This window comes from Schistocerca cancellata, chromosome 12 (genome assembly GCF_023864275.1).
Source record: "Schistocerca cancellata isolate TAMUIC-IGC-003103 chromosome 12, iqSchCanc2.1, whole genome shotgun sequence".
Classification (NCBI taxonomy): domain Eukaryota; kingdom Metazoa; phylum Arthropoda; class Insecta; order Orthoptera; family Acrididae; genus Schistocerca; species Schistocerca cancellata.
In genome coordinates this window covers 159,824,457-159,841,590 of record NC_064637.1, presented here as the reverse complement: position 1 = coordinate 159,841,590, position 17,134 = coordinate 159,824,457, and positions in this window count along the sequence as shown.

Below are 17,134 nucleotides of genomic sequence, written 5' to 3'. Positions count from 1 at the left end.
ACTGCCTTTGCGACTGCATATAACTGTAGTGAATTTCCTGTGTATTAGGGGTAAAAAGTTGCCGGGACTCTGTTCCATTTCGTCCGAATTCAGTCATTGTTTCTGGATATACCGGTTTATCCGATGGCTGGTTGTAGAATAATAATTTTCACACAGTTTTGTTCAGCCAGAAGATGGGTTAGTTTACGGATCGGTTCCCAGAGTGGCGTGTAACAGTTGTGGCGCTTCGAAGGAGAAAACAGCCGAGTAACAGAACTGCGGCGACGAGGGAGGGAGGGAGACAGTCGGCGTGGTAAATACGTTACAGTTAAGGCGCGGCAGGGCTGATTCACCGCACGTGCTCCACGGGGGCGGCCTCTCTCCTGTTCTTACAAACAATGGCCTTGAAAGATGGCCTCTGAGGAAACACGCCGGGTCGTTTACGACACACACTCTTTCTCTGCCGCCCCCTCCCTGCCTTCCAAAGGAAGCCGGTTTACCAATTAACACACGCCGCCCTCACAACACGAGACGTTCACAATTTAACTCGCTCATTCGTATAAACATACATAACACGATTTTTGTCTGGGTCAGCGAACAAATAAGATAAAAATAGTCCCAATACCGTGGTTCCGCGAGGTTTTCACTTCACGTTGTTGTTAGGCAAATGGAGGAAATGGTAACGCCTTCTCCTGCCTTCGCAATTGTAAACCCTTTGCCTCTCTATCACCTCTTTTGATAATTTACTGAAAAAACTGTGATTGTACGGTGGGCCAGATCTCAACGCTGTAGAAACACCGTAGTTGCGTAACTGGAGAGAGAGAGAGAGAGAGAGAGAGAGAGAGAGTGTGTGTGTGTGTGTGTGTGTGTGTGTGTGTGTGTGTGTGTGTGTTTGTTTTCCTGTAGAGGTTTGACTCATTTTTACGTCGCAGGTTGTTGACTAATGTGTCATTACATTAAAATTTGTGATAAAAAATCACTTTTCCCCCTTTTCGAATATTTTAGCGGATTCTACTAGCAACTAGAAATTACATGTCCTGTAGATCATTTGTATGATTTTAAATTACATTAGATCTGCTTTTTGTTCCGTAGAGTCATAGTGATGGAATTCGTAACTTTGCCGTAAGATTAGTGTACCTAATACACGCTTCCAAAGAAATGCCGTTATTCTTTCCGCAGACACTAAGGGAAATTCCCAATCTGGATGTGGAATACGTAAAAAGATAGAGTATTGAATTACATGTAAACAGACGTGATCAAGAGCGCATTTTGAACTTTTTTTGCAAGGAAGGTAAGCTATCCTAGGACGGTCTGCAAGTTCTTCCAATGTTCAACATGGGGGGAGATGCCTCGGTTGTATAATTTATTACACCGTAATCAGTAAGCTACAAAATTGTTTAAGCATGCCACCCTCATCTGCAGGATGTTGTTCTCGATATCTGATTTAAAGAATGGAAAATCTGAGACAAATAAATAAATCACGCCCAATTTTCTAAACATCTGGAACGGGTACACATTACCAATTTGCTTTCCTTATCTGACCCACCCTTGTAAAACATGTCCCTGAGCTGAAAGATATGCACCAGTCCAAGCCAATGTTCCGTATTTTAGTTCTTGCAGGACTACTATCAGGCACGAAGTATAACTTTTTCCGTTCTTTCCCAACTCCTGGACACTTCGCACGCGTCCACATTCTCCATTTCATATATTTCATCGAGTTGATATTCCTCGCAGAACTCGCTGTACCTTTCCACTGTCTCACGAACCATTTTCTGCAGTGGCTTCCTCGTAGTCTCCAAATCACTTCTATACGCAGGTGAAGCACACAACCTCAAAATTCATTATGGCTCTAAGAGCCTTTTTTATTTCAAGTCTTCAGTTTTCTACTAACGAACAAACCACGACGGACACACATTCATGGCTTCCGAAAATTAACGTTATTTCATTTGTACTTACCACTTAGAGAACGTTATGTTGCCACCTATTTTATAACATGAATTCTCTTCGCTAGGTACACAAAAAGTTATATGGAAACAATAACAAAACCAACTCTGTATGCAGACGATCCGTTCATCACACAGAATTCATAGCTGACAATATGGCTCCGAGAAGCACATAGTTCAAGCTGACCTCGCTAACTTTCGGACAGTACAAGAGGTAAGAATGTAATGGAACTAGTACAGATTCGGATCCTGCACAATGTAGGCAACTCTCCTCTCCTAGGAAAAATTGTACGAAATGAGTGAAAATGTTTAGTGAGAAAATAGCCACGACCACCGGAATCTCGTGGGTGGAGTAGGGAGAGGGACACGTGTGTCGCCGTGTACATGACAAGGGAGGGCGCTGTCTCGGCTGCCGGCGTGTGTGACGAGTCGCCTGACTGAGCGGCAATGAAGGGCACGCACAGTCACGCACTGCTGACGTCACCATCACGCGTCACGCACAGACGGCCCCCTGCCCCCCAGATAAGACGGCGGCTCAGAGCTGCGCGGCAGCCGTGTGTGTTTCTCTGCCTCAGGCAGAGGACCGTCCACTGCTTAACAGCTCTCTTTGCCGACACCATCGAGACGCATCAAAGTACACTCTGCCTCCTTATGTTGGAAAGGCAGGAAAAGGAAATAATTTTCTGCTGGGTTACTGGCACATTGGGCTCTGGGGAAGGACACACTGATGCCGCTGCCATGGAGGTTTGCTCCCTCCCACCTACCTCCTGTCCAGTCCCCTTGTTTGCAGATATGTGACCCAGTGTACCGTGTTTTGGTTGGAAGTAACAGAGTAGGCCGCGGTCATTGAAACCTTCAGTGCATTCGCAGCTTACGGAAGTAGCTTTTTCTTCTTTGTGTGTGTGTGTGTGTGTGTGTGTGTGTGTGTGTGTGTGTGTGTGTGTGTGTGTGTGCGCGTGGGGGGGGATGGGGGGGAGGGGAGCACCAGTCCCCTGACTGGTTTGATGTGGCATGACACGAATTCCTTTTCCTGTGCCAACCTCTTCATCTCAGAGGAGCACTTGCAACCTATGTTGTCAATCATTTGCTTGATTTATTACAATCTCTGTCTTCCTCTACAGTGTTTACCATCTGCAGCTCCCTGTAATACCACTGAAGTTATTCCCCGATGTCTTAACAGATGTCCTATCATCCTATCCCTTCTCCTTGTCAATCTTTTCCACATATTCCTTTCCTCGCCGGCCGGTGTGACCGAGCGGTTCTAGGTGCTTCAGTCCTGAACCACGCTGCTGCTACGGTCGCAGGTTCGAATCCTGCCTCGGGCATGGATGTGTGTGATGTACTTAGGTTAGTTAGGTTTAAGTAGTTCTAAGTTCTAAGGGACTGATGACCTCAGGTGTTAAGTCCCGTAGTGCTTAGGGCCATTTATTCCTTTCCTCTGCTTTTGCCACAGAACCTCCTCATTCCTTATCTTACCTTACCTTACCAGTCCATCTAATTTTCAGCATTCGCCTGTAACACCACATCTCAAATGCTCCGATTCTCTTCCGTTCCGGTTTTCCCACAGTTCATGTTTCACTACCGTACAGTGCTGTGCTCCGGACGTAAATTCTCAGAAATTTCTTCCTCAAATTAAGGCCTATGTTTGATAGTAGTACGCTTCACTTGGCCAGGAATGCCCTTTTTGCCACTGCTAGTCTCCTTTTGATGTCCCCCCTGCTCCGTCCATCGTTGGTTATTTTTCTGCCTAGATAGCAGAATTCCTTAACTTCACCTGCTTCGTGATCACCAGTCCTGATGTTAAGTTTCTCGCTGTTCTCATTTCTGGTACTTCTCATTACTTTCTTCCTTCGATTTACTCTCAACCCATATTCTGTACTCATCAGACTTTACATTCCATTCAGCATATCAAGTAATTCTTCTTGACTTCCACTCAGCACAGCAATTTCATCAACGAATCGCATCACTGATATCTTTTCTCCTTGAATTTTAATTCCACTCCTGAACCTTTCTTTTCTTACCATCATTGTTTCTTCGATGTACAGATTGAACAGCGTGGGGGAAAGGCTACATCCCTGTCTTATACCCTTTTTAATCAGAGCATTTCGTTCTTGGTCGTCCACTCTTATTATTCCCTCTTGGCTCTTGTGCATATTGTATATTACCCGTGTCTCCCTATAGCTTACCCCTATTTTTCCTCAGAATTTCGAACATTTTGCACCATTTTACATTGACGAACACATTTTCGAGGTTAACAAAGCCTATGAACGTGTCTCGATTTTTCTTTAGTCTTGCATCCACTATCAACCGCAACGTCAAAATTGCCTCTCTCGTGCCTTTACCTTTTCTAACGACAAACTGATCGCCGTCTAGCACATCCCCAATTTTCTTTTCCATTCTTCTGTAGATTATTCTTGTCAGCAATCTGGATGCATGAGCTGTTAAGCTGATTCGATAATTCTCGCACTTTTCATCTCTTGCCGTCTTCGGAATTGTGTGGATGATGCTTTTCCGAAAATCAGATGGTATGTCGCCCGACTCATACATTCTATACACCGTTAATAGTCGTTTCGTTGCCACTTCCCATAATGATTTTAGAAGTTCTGATAGAATGTTATCTATCCCTTCTGTCTTATTTGGTCTTGTCCTCCAAAACTCTCTTAAATTCTGATTGTAATACTGGATCCTCTGTCTCTTCTAAACCGACTCCTGTTTCTTCTTCTATCACACGAGACCGATCTTCCCCCTCATAGAGGTCTTCAATGTACTCTTTACACCTATCCACTCTCTCCCATGCATTTAACAATGGAATTCCCGTAGCACTCTTAATGTTATCAAGCTTGCTTTTAATGTCACCGAAGGTTGTTTTGACATTCCTGTACGCTGACTCAGTCCTTCCGACAATCATTTCTTTTTCGGTTTCTTCACATTTTCATGCAGCTATGTCGTTTTAGCTTCCCTGCACTTCCTATTTATTTCATTCCTCAGCAACTTGTACTTTTGTATTACTGAATTTCCCTAAACATTTTTGTACTTCCTTCTTTCATGGATCAACTGAAGTATTTTTTCTCTTACCCGTGGTTTCTCCGCAGTTACCTTCTTTGTACGTATGTTTTTCTTTTCAAGTTCTGTGATGACCCTTTTTAGAGATGTCCATTCCTGTTCAACTGTACTGACTCCTGAGCTATTCCTTATTGCTGTATCTATAGTCTTAGAGAACTTCAAGCGTATCTCGTCATCCCTTAGTACTTCTGTATCCCACTTCTTTGCTTATTGTTTCTTCCTGAGTAATTTCTTGAATTTCAGCCTACTCTCCGTAACTATTACATTGTGATCTAAGTCTATATCTGCTCCCGAGTACGAATTACCTGATTACGAAATCTCTTCCTAACCATGACGTGATCTGACTGAAATCTTGTATCACCCGGCCTTTTCCAAGTATACCACCTCCTCTTGTGATTCTGGAACCGAGTATTCGCTATTACTAGCTGACATTTATTACACAACCCAATCTATCTTTCTCCTCTCTCATTCCTTGTCCTAAGCCCATATTCTCATGTAACCTTTTCTTCTACTCCTTCCCCTACAACTGCATTGCAGTCCCTCATGACTGTTAGATTTTCATCTTTCTTTATGTACTGTATCACCCTATCAATACTCTCATATACATTCTCTCTCTTCAGCTTTTGACACCAGCATGTGTACCCGAACCATCGTTGTCAGTGTTGGTTTGCTGTCGATTCTGTCAAGAACAACTCTATCATTGAAGTGTGCACTGTAATACACTCTTAGCCCTACCTACTCCCGTTATAATATTTTCTGCTGCTGTTGATATTACTCTACACTCATCTGACCAGAAACCCTTGTTTTCTTTCCATTTCGCTTCACTGACTCCTCCTATATCTAGACTGAGCCTTTGAATTTCCGTTTTCAGATTTTCCAGCTTCACTACCACGTTCAGGCTTCTGACATTCCAGTCCCCGACTCTTAGAACGTTATCCTTTCGTTGATTAATCCATTTTTTCATGGTCACTTCCCTCTTGGCAGTCCCCTCCCCGAGATCCGAGTAGGGAACTATTCCAGAATCTTTTGCCAATGGAGAGATCGTCATGACACTTTTCTAATTACAGGCCACATGTCCTATGGATACACGTTATGTGTCTTTTATGCATTGCCTTCTGCGTCCTCAGCTTGCCACCCCAAGGACACGAGAGCGCCCTGAACCTCCGTCCGCTCCTCCACCCTCTTTGTCAAGGCCGTTTGCAGAATGTGGGTGACGTCTTGTGCCGGAAGCCTTTGGCCACCAAAGGTGATTATAAATCAAAATTTAAGCGGTGGTTAGTTTCGAATCCGGGACCGAGGGCGTTTTGATTACTTATGAAAGATGCTACCTCTTTTTTTATCTCATTTTGTTCGTTATTTGGTCGTTGTATTTGTTTGAGGCGGATATTCCATGATGCTTGTTCATGTTCATCGTTGATCCATTCACTCAGTTTTTTATTACAGAGGGCAGCTAACCCTCTGACCGAACACGTTTAGTTACAGAGCCGGCAAAATGAACTGATCGTACGTCATTGTTGGCCGGGAGACCCCTTTCTGGAGAGTTCGGCCACCCCTAGACCACAGGTGCTTATAAGTGGGAGGTGGCCCATTCACACGTGGTTTTCTCTCACGTCGCGAGAATCGCCCAGTGTATCATAAATGTGGAATACACCTGTCATCACGACGTAGTTTGAGTGTGCTTTGTATGACGACCCGAGAGTTGATCCGCGTCTGCTGAGTGGGCTTCGTGTATTCAGATCATGCGTGGTGACCGAACATTTTCTTAAAATACTGGGTGTGAGAGTTCAGTGTGTCGTAAAGTTAGCTCGGTCACGCGTTATTTCTAGGTAGTGACCAAGCCAGTCTTCGGTCCCCTCTTTAAGCGGGTCTGTACTGATATTTTATCACTGAATTTATTTAGTCATTTTGTCTGTCTTTTAGTGATGGTCTCTTATGATTATGGTCTCTTATGATGATCACCATAAGAGGTTTGCTTCGCCAATCCTAGTGTGTGGATACGACTTGGTATTCCAGGTTCTTGAAACCTTTTTAATACATTTCTCCTATACTCGTCTGTATCGATATGTGTGTGACGCTGCAGTGGCACGTGGGCTGGCGCAGCAAAACAGCACCCTGACGACGGCATGCTCTGCTGCCTGTCATTGAGGGTTGGCACCCCCAGACGCTGTGGAGCCGACGTGTGACCCCAAAGTAAACAACCCAGTCCACGCAAGGAAAATACCTCTGTTCTGGTGAGGGTCGTTTACGCACCTTCTCTGGCTGGACGGCAGCCGGCGCGGCTTGCCTCGTGTGCGGAGAAATCGACTACCAGGCGGATACAACGCAGATAGTCCTTGGTGTTGCAGGCGTTGTCCTGCTGTCAGTGTGGACACTTGTCGTGCTACGGACAATCTCATATCCTGACAAAAGGCACTTGAGGTGGCTGAACGATCCTCCACTATGTGTGTGGACCAGATGTGGCTTGAATTCAGAGAAATAGTATCGGCAGCAATTGAGAGATTTATACCAAACAAATTAACAAACCACGGAGCAGATTCCACATGGTACACAAACGGGTCAGAACACTGTTGCAGAAACAACGAAAAAAAGCCAGATTTTAACCGGACGCAAAATCTCCAAGATCGGCGATCTTTTGCAGGAGGTCGAAATTTAGAGCGGACTTAAATGCGAGATGCTTATAATAGTTCCCACAACAAAACTTTCTCTCGAAACTTGGCAGAAAATCCAAAGAGATTCTGGTCGGATGTGAAGTATGCTAGCGGCAACAAACAATAAATGCCTCCTCTGCACGATGGCAATGGAAGTACTATAGACGACAGTGCTGCCAAAGCAGAGTTGCTAAACACAGCCTTCCGAAATTCCTTCACAAAAGAAGACGAAGTAAATATTCCAGAATTCGATCGAGAACAGTTGCCAACATGAGTAGCTTAGAGGTAGATATCCTCGGAGTAGTAAACCTATTTAAATCACTTAACAAAACACGTTTCCCGGTCCAAACTTTGTGCCAATTAGGTTCCTTTCAGAGTATGCTGATGCAATAGCTTCATACTTAACAATCATATGCAACCGTTCGCTTGACGAAAGATCTGTACTCGAAGAATAGAAAGTTGCGCAAGTCACACCAATATTCAAGAAAGGTAGTAGGAGTAATCGACTAAGTTACAGGCCCATATCATTAACATCGATATCCAGTAGGATTTTGGAACATACATTGCGTTCGAACATCGTGAACTACCCCGAAGAGAACGGTCTATTGCCGGCCGGTGTGGCCGAGCGGTTCTAGGCGCTTCAGTCTGGAACCGCGCGACCGCTACGGTCGCAGGTTCGAATCCTGACTCGGGCATGGATGTGTGTGACGTCCTTAGGTTAGTTAGATTTAAGTAGTTCTAAGTTCTAGGGGACTGATGACCTCAGATGTTAAGTCCCATAGTGCTCAGAGCCATTTGAACCATTTTTGAACGGTCTATTGAGACACAGTCAACACGGATTTAGAAAACACCGTCCTTCTGAAACACAACTAGCTCTTCACTCACATTAAGTGTTGAGTCCTACTGACGAAGGATTTCTAATTGATTCCGTATTTCTAGATTTCCAGAAGGCTTTTGACACTGTACCACGCAAGCGACTTCTAGTAAATTGTGTGCTTATGGAATATCGTCTCAGTTACGTGACTGGATTTGTGATTTCCTCTCAGAGAGGACACAGTTCATACTAATTGACGGAAAGTCATCGAGTGAAACAGAAGTGATTTCTGGCGTTCCCCAAGGTAGTGTTATGGGTCATCTGCTGTTACTCCTCTATCATCGTATATAAACGATTTAGGAGACAATCTGAGCAGCCGTCTTACATTGTTTTTCAGATGATTCTGTCGTTTATCATCTACATCTACACCCCCACTCCGTAAGCCACCTGACGGTGTGTGGCGGAGGGTGCCTTGAGTGCCTCTATCGGTTCTCCATTCTATTCCAGTCTCGTATTGTTCGTGGAAAGAAAGATTGTCGGTGTGCCTCTGTGTGGGCTCTAATCTCTCTGATTTTATCCTCATGGTCTCTTCGCGAGATATACGTAGGAGGGAGCAATATACTGCTTGACTCCTCGGTGAAGGTACGTTCTCGAAACTTGAACAAATGCCCGTACCGAGCTACTGAACGTCTCTCTTGCACAGTCTTGCACTGGAGTTTATCTATCATCTCTGTAGGAGATCATCTAGTAAAATCATCAAAACAAATTGCAAAACGATTTAGAAAAGACATTTGTATGCTGCAAAAATTGAGAATTGACCCTTAATAACGAAATGAGAGGTCATCCACATGAGTTCTAATTACACGATAAATCAGTCAAATCTAAAGGCCGTATTTCAACTAAATGCCAGGAATTACAATTACGAACAACTTAAATTGGAAGGAACACACAAAAAATGTTGTGGGGATTGCGCTTTGTTGGCAGGACACTCAATAAATGTAACAGATGTGCTAAAGAGACCGCCCAGACTACGCTTGTCTGTCCTCCGTTAGAATACTGTTTTGCGGTGTGGGATCCTTGCTAGATAGGATTGATGGAGTATGTTGAGAAAGTTCAAGGGAGGACAGCACGTTTTGTATTATCGCGAAATAGGGGAGAGAGTGTCACTGACATGATAAAGGATTTGAGGTGAACATCATTAAGACAAGGGTGTTTCTCGTTGCGGCAGATTCTTCTCAGAAAATTTGAGTCGCCAGCATTCTCCTCCGAATGAGAAAATATTTTGTTGACGCCGACCAACAGAGAGAGAGAAACGATCATCATAATAAAATAAGGGAAATCAGAGCTCTTACGGAAAGATACTGGTGTTCGATTTTTCCGCGCGCTGTAAGACATTGGAACAGTAGAGAATTACTGTGGAGGCGGTTGGACGAACCCTCTGCCACGCAGTTAAATGTGATTTGCAGAGTACTCATGTAGATGTAGATGCACAGCCAAGCAAACAATATCTCTCTCCTCTCGGACGCTAGTCGCGTGGGGTCGTCGAGATTGCGCTTGGTATGGCTCTCTTGAACCTAACGATTCCACATTCTCATCACAGTCGTGGGATTCCTGGCCAACAATAATGGCAACATCGTGAAGTGATGAACTATGGTCGCTGATAAACATCCTGATGCTGCCGACATCTAATATATAAATTATTCAAAATGACAGGCACAGTCGCATTATTTATTTTGCCGCCAACGGGTTTCAACCCGCGATGGGGTCATCTTCAGGCAATTTACACCATTTGGTCGCTCGTTCGTTCGTCACTCTGCCTGTGCACTATTGATAGTTACCAACCGTGCACAGGCAGAGTGATGACTGCAGCGAGCGACCAAATGGTGTAAACTGCCCTGAAGATGACCCCATCGCGGGTTGGAACCGGTTGGCGGCAAAATAAATAATGCGATTGTGACTGTCATTTTGAATAATTGATTATAAGTTAATTAATCTCTGTTTATCGCCATACAACTATGCTGTCTAAAAATTTATGTAATATGTAATGGAAGATATTTCTATTTCTTACAAGAGCCGAACACAGTCTTCCCATAAACAGAAACTCGCTGCATAACCTTTCTTTACACATACACAGTATGTAGGTTCGTTACTCCTACCTACTCTCTCTCCGGTTGGGCGGAAATGCTAACCATTTGCGTGTGCAGCCATGTGGAACACTTGCAAATTTGGCGTTTATCGCACGCCTCATCCATGGTGCTGGAATTTTAATACCTACCGGTGTACGAGAGGCAATCAATAACTAATACAGCCATCAAGAACCTCCCAACATCCATGTACTGCTTCCCACGGAGTGCCTCCTTCGTTTGGTGAAACAGTTGGAAGTCTAAAGGTGCGAGGGATGTACGGGGGATGAGGAGAAATAGGACGATGAAGTTCGTGAGTCCCTCTCAGGTGCATAGACTTGAGTGAGGCCTTGTCATGGAGGAGGACAAGTTCGTTTGCAATTTTGTGGCGACGAACACGCTGAAGTGGCTTCTTCAGTTTCTTGAGGGTAGCACAGAACAATACAGAGTTAATCGCTGAACCACGACGGAGGACATCGAATAGAATAACCCCTTCAGACCGTCCTTACCGCCTGAGGGTATTGCTTTTTTTCTTCGGAAGATAGGTGGTGGGGTGCCACTCCATAGATAACAGTTCTGTTTCTGGTCCGAAGTGTTTTATCGCGTGTAGCGATGTACCACAAGAAATTGTCACAGTCAGCCTTGTAACACACAAGCAATTTTGTGGAGATGGTCTTTCGTTGCTGTTCATGGTATTTTGTTTCGGGGCGAGGAATCCGGCGGCCACATACACCTTTTGAGTACTTGAATTGGTGGACGAATATTGACACCAATGGAGACGTCCAGTTGAGCAGCGAAACGTTTGATTGCGATCCGCCGATCACCTCGAATAAGAGCGTCCGCACGTTCTAACATTGCAGGAGGCACGACTGTGAGCGGCCGGCCAGCATGCGGGAGATGCGACGGCTTTGCACGACGTTATTGCGATGACGACAGATGCGTCGCCCAACGACTCACCGTGCTTTTGTTCAGTGGCAGGTCTCCGTAAACATTCTGCAAGTGCCTATGAATATCTGCGATGCTATTGTTTTCCGCCAAAAAAAAACAGAATGACTGGTCTCTGCTTACGACGCACTTCAGTTACAGAAGCCATTTTGAAGGCTACCTATAGCACTGCCCCCTATCGAAATTCCATGAAACTATAGGGGTTGATGTGGAAATATTCCACGATTATCCACAGCAATTTCTCCATTTTTCAACCGAATTTGGCAGAGAAAAAAAAGTGTTGCCTTACTTATTGAGCGTTCCTCGTATCTTGGCTGTAAATCCTGTAAATTTTCGTGACGTAGATTAGCGTTCGCACCATTTTGTCTTGTATTGTTCGCCATGCCTTGGCGCGTCTCACAAGGGAACCTCCCCATCGCACCCCCCTCAGATTTAGTTATAAGTTGGCACAGTGGATAGGACTTGAAAAACTGAACACAGATCAATCGAGAAAACAGGAAGAAGTTTCAGGAAGAAGTTGTGTGGAACTATGAAAAAAATGAGCAAAATATACAAACTGAGTAGTCCATCTGCAAGATAAGCAACATCAAGGAGAATGTGAGATCAGGAGCGCAGTGGTCCCGTGTTTAGCGTGAGCAGCTGCGGAACGACAGGTCCTTGGTTCAAGTCTTCCCTCGAGTGAAAAGTTTACTTTCTTTGTTTTCGCAAAGTTATGATCTGTCCGTTCGTTCATTGACGTCTCTGTTCATTGTAATAAGTTTAGTGTCTGTGTTTTGCGACCGCACCGCAAAACCGTGCGATTAGTAGACGAAAGGACGTGCCTCTCCAATGGGAACCGAAAACATTTGATCGCAAGGTCATAGGTCAACCGATTCCTCCACAGGGAAACACGTCTGATATATTCTATACGACACTGGTGACGCCATGTGCGTCACAAGACAGGAATATGTTTTCGACCCACCTAACTTGTACACTTGGCGAGTGGCTAAAAAGATTCTTCTACCTTGCCCGATTTAGGTTTTCTTGTGGATGTGTTAATCACTCCCAAAGAAGTGATGAAAACATAAGAATTTGTCACATAAACTGAAAATAAAAAATTAAACTTTTCACTCGAGGGAGAACTTGAACCAGGGACTTCTCGTTCCGCAGCTGCTCACGCTAACCACGGGACCACGGCGCTCCTAAGCTCACGTTTGTCCTTGATGTTGCCTATCTTGCGCATGAACTACTCAGTTTGTATATTTTGCTTGTATTTTTCATAGTTCCACACTTCTTCCTGTTTTCTCGATTGATCTGTGTTCAGTTTTTCAAGGCCTATCCACTGTGCCAACTTATAACTAAATCTGAGGGGGGTGCGATGGGGAGATTTCATTGTCAGTGTCTGCCCTCGCGACGCCGCAAGATGTCGCCTCTGAGCCGCTGGGCGAGTGTCCGCGGCAGAGTAGGTTTGTGAGGATGAACGACGGGAGGCGTCTCCCGCGAGGGCGTCGGCGTCGCGACGGTGGTCCGGTTTTATTTCGGTGCTCCCCAGCCCAGACATTTTGGACAGCAGCCACGGCGGCTCCGGCGCTGCCAACTTCTCCGGCGGAAAAACACTTTTAGGTAGGTTAAGTAGCGCTCCCGTACAACGTCCATTCAAACCCGAGCCTCTAAGCCGTGGCACACCTTCGTACGCAGTGGTGAGTCAAAACATTATGACAACTGACCACCGAGAGATTGAATGCCAGCGGGCAATTTATGTTGGAAAGGAAGTATGTAATCGGTGCAGAGGAATCCTTCTAAGAGATTCGGGCCACAAACTTGGAAATTCGCTAACGTAAGCGACTATGACGAAGGGCAGATTGTCATGGCCTGGCGACGTCACAGAAGGTGCAGATCGGAGATTTCGCTGCTCTGTAAAGCACTGTATAGTGTTAACATTATTATTATCATCATGAAATTATTATTATTATTATTATTATTATTACTATACTACTACTACTACTACTACTACTACTAGCGAACCTGGCAATGCTTTGCAACTGTTGAACATGGATTGGAATTGAATGTAAGTCGTACTCTCCTTCTCTCTCTCTCTCTCTCTCTCTCTCTCTCTCTCTCTCTCTCTCCATCTCCTCCTCTTCCCCCACCCTCGCTGTCTATTTTCTCCCCCTCCTCGTCTTCCCCTTTTGTCTGTCCATTCCCCCCCCCCCCTCTTTCTTTTCCATCTCTTTTCCTTCTTCCTCTCTGACATTCAGCCTTCTTTATTGGGATTGCAAAGGAAACTTAGATTGTGGAATGAAATCTCTTAAAATGAATGAATAAATCGGTTTGGATAACTGGTGTAAAGAGTGAAAGAGAGAACTCTTCTGCTCCTGGAACTGTATGGAGTCTGAGTCATCAGTCTCCTGATTGGTGTGATGCGCCAACCTCTTCATCTCAGAGTAGCAATTGCAACCTACGGCCTCAGTTAGCTTCAACGACAATACTTCACATAGTTTTGATCTGTAAACGGATAGAAATGCAGAGTTTCCGATTATTCAGAGACCATAGCAGTATTCTAGTCATAAGTCGATTAGCTATAAATACGAAAGTCCGTCCTCAGAAGTGACTGCGACAAAGAAAACAAAGCAGCGCTCAGTTGTGTATACCACTTTCGTTTAAAACTATATATAAGGAAAAAGAATACATGTGGAAGACATAATTTGTCTAATGTTGGTTAAACGTCGTGATACTCAAGTTAAAATTGACTGCGAGAAAGATTAAGAAGCTGTACATGTTCACATCACAGCATTTTATTCTCGCAGCTGGTTTTATCACAAATTCCGTGCGTTTTTTAAACAAATATGTCGGTATGAATATTAGTAGAGTACCGTGTAGAAAATTGAAATAAAACTGTAAAAAACGTTTTGCGGTCTTTACTAACGAAATTTCCCTTTTATATATTACAAACATATTTATACTGTATATAACGTGTATTTAAAAATTATACCGCCAGTGTTTTATCGAATGCATATTAGAGACTCACATAAAAACTTCAGATAACTTGACGGAGAACTTGTGGAGGTTTTGCCAACAACATATCCCCTTTATGTATTAAGTATTCATTTATATGCCATATATATTAAAAAATATGCAGTCTTTGCCCATCTGAACGCTTGTGAGTGTATCGTGAAAAATTAGAAGTAAATCGGCCGACTTCTTCCGAGATTTTTCGTAACAATATTAAACTACAACCTGCTTTACATAATAATATAGATTATTCTTGTTATCGTTGTTGTTGTTGTTCATGCCATACACAACCTTTAATATTGAGTTACTAAGGATTACTGGTTAGAGTATTGATATATTGTCAGGTGAAAAAAAAGCATAAATAAATAAATAAAATTAACTATTCCTCAAGCACGACCAACGTGATCGATTTCTAATTTCTCTCTGATGTTCGCAAGTAAACTGTACCCCTATGTACTTTATTTCCACTGATCTCAACTGATATACTGTGGGAAAATGAAAATGATACATTAAGTTCCTGCACAATAAATCGTACAGTTTGCTTGCAGACCCACATTTTAGAAATGATTTCAAAACTTAAATTGCTGTTAGTTTCCAGTTGATTGTGCAATAAACAAATTTTTATACTCGCGATTTTCTAAGACGTCATTCTGTTGACTGGTTTGATATGCATTCCATCTTCGGGCTGTCTAGCACTGCCTTAGTACGTAACATTCGGCTTGTGGAGGCTCTACAATTTAATTTCTAACGGTCACTGTTCCCATGCAGGCAAATGCCTGAACGTTAATCGAGATTACTGTGTGCTACACGCTTTTACACACTAAAACTTTTCTCCCGGTTTGAGCAGTTACCCACAAATATTACACCGTATGTCATAATAGGACAAAAGCAAGCACACACACACACACACACACACACACACACACACACACACACACACACACACACACTCGCCCGCATCTCGGGGTCGTGCGGTAGCGTTCTCGCTTCCCACGCCCGGGTTCCCGGGTTCGATTCCCGGCGGGGTCAGGGATTTTCTCTGCCTCGTGATGGCTGGGTGTTGTGTGCTGTCCTTAGGTTCGTTAAGTTTAAGTAGTTCTAAGTTCTAGGGGACTGATGACCATAGATGTTAAGTCCCATAGTGCTCAGAGCCATTTGAACCATTTTGAACACACACACACACACACACACACACACACACACACACTCTCTCTCTCTCTCTCTCTCTCTCTCTCTCTCTCTCTCTCTACACTAGCTTTTGCCTGCGGCTTCCACACGTGGATCTCGAACGTGCATGAATTTTCAAAAACCCTGAAACTTACTATCAATGAGAAAAACGTGTATGAACAAATGCAGGTGAAGTTGTAAATAGGGCGCAACGGTATAGAATCGTTGTGTTTGCAAACGCAGACACAGATAATTGAAGTATGCGGTACCAATAGAACTGAATAGGGGGAAAGCTTAGTTCAGATGGCTCTGAGCACTATGGGACTTAACATCTGAGGTCATCAGTCCCCTAGAACTTAGAACTACTTAACCCTAACTAAACTAAGGACATCACACATCCATGCCCGAGGCAGGATTCGAATCTGCGACCGTAGCAATCGCGCGGTTCCAGACTGAAGCACATAGAACCGCTTGGCCACAACGGCCGGCGGGAAAGCTTAGTGTTGTACTTGAAAAAATTACGAAAATTAAAGAATATTTTTATACACAACGTTTGACGTTTTGCGCATAGAAACGATTATAAACAAATTATCTGATGTGACAAGCGAGCAAGCTATGTAGAGTTGTGCGTGTGAATTGTATCAATCCACTTACATCGGTAAGGCACGATGGAAACATCTGAAGAAACGTACGAAAGTGATTTTCAGTGTCAACTCGACAAACGTATCGGCGATAATACAGTAGCGTCAACTCGACGAACTTCTCAATGATAACAGTTACGTCGATTCAATAATGAAATCAAGAATGCCTTTGGACAACACTATTAAACTGTTAACATTGTTATTATTATGATAAAATGTTTCAAAAGAATAGTTTTTATGGATTCTATCATTTCTATTCTGGTTTATCTATTTTGGTTTTATAAAAGTTCCGCTTCCCTGCGTTTTTCCTTCAATACAATGATATGATCATTACACGAAACTGAGTCGATGCACTGCCAATTTTACTCATTTTCATGGACAACTCACAGTTGACCAAAAATTTGATTATGGAAAAATTGCTTTCACAAAAATGCACCTAAAGGTTCCCTGTATCTCCTATGGATTCCGACTTCCCCAGAAAACACTTTATACGTATAGATAACTCGGCTTCTAAGTGACGTATCAAGATGAAACATGGACCAGATTTTAAGTTAGACCTCCAATGATACAACTGTGAAAACCGCACCCAGTTTCGTGCAGTAGTTTTTTCGTCATGTATGTACAAACATAAGGAGAGAGAGATGGACGGTCAAACAAACATACAAAAATTCTAAAAATAATTTTTGTGGCTTCTATTGCTATTATAAAAGACATCTCATATTAAGTTTTCTTAGCTCTCTCCTATGTACAGCTATCGTCCATTTACAATTTTATGTACGTACTGTCATAAATTCCAAGGGAATGCGATGCAACACAAAAT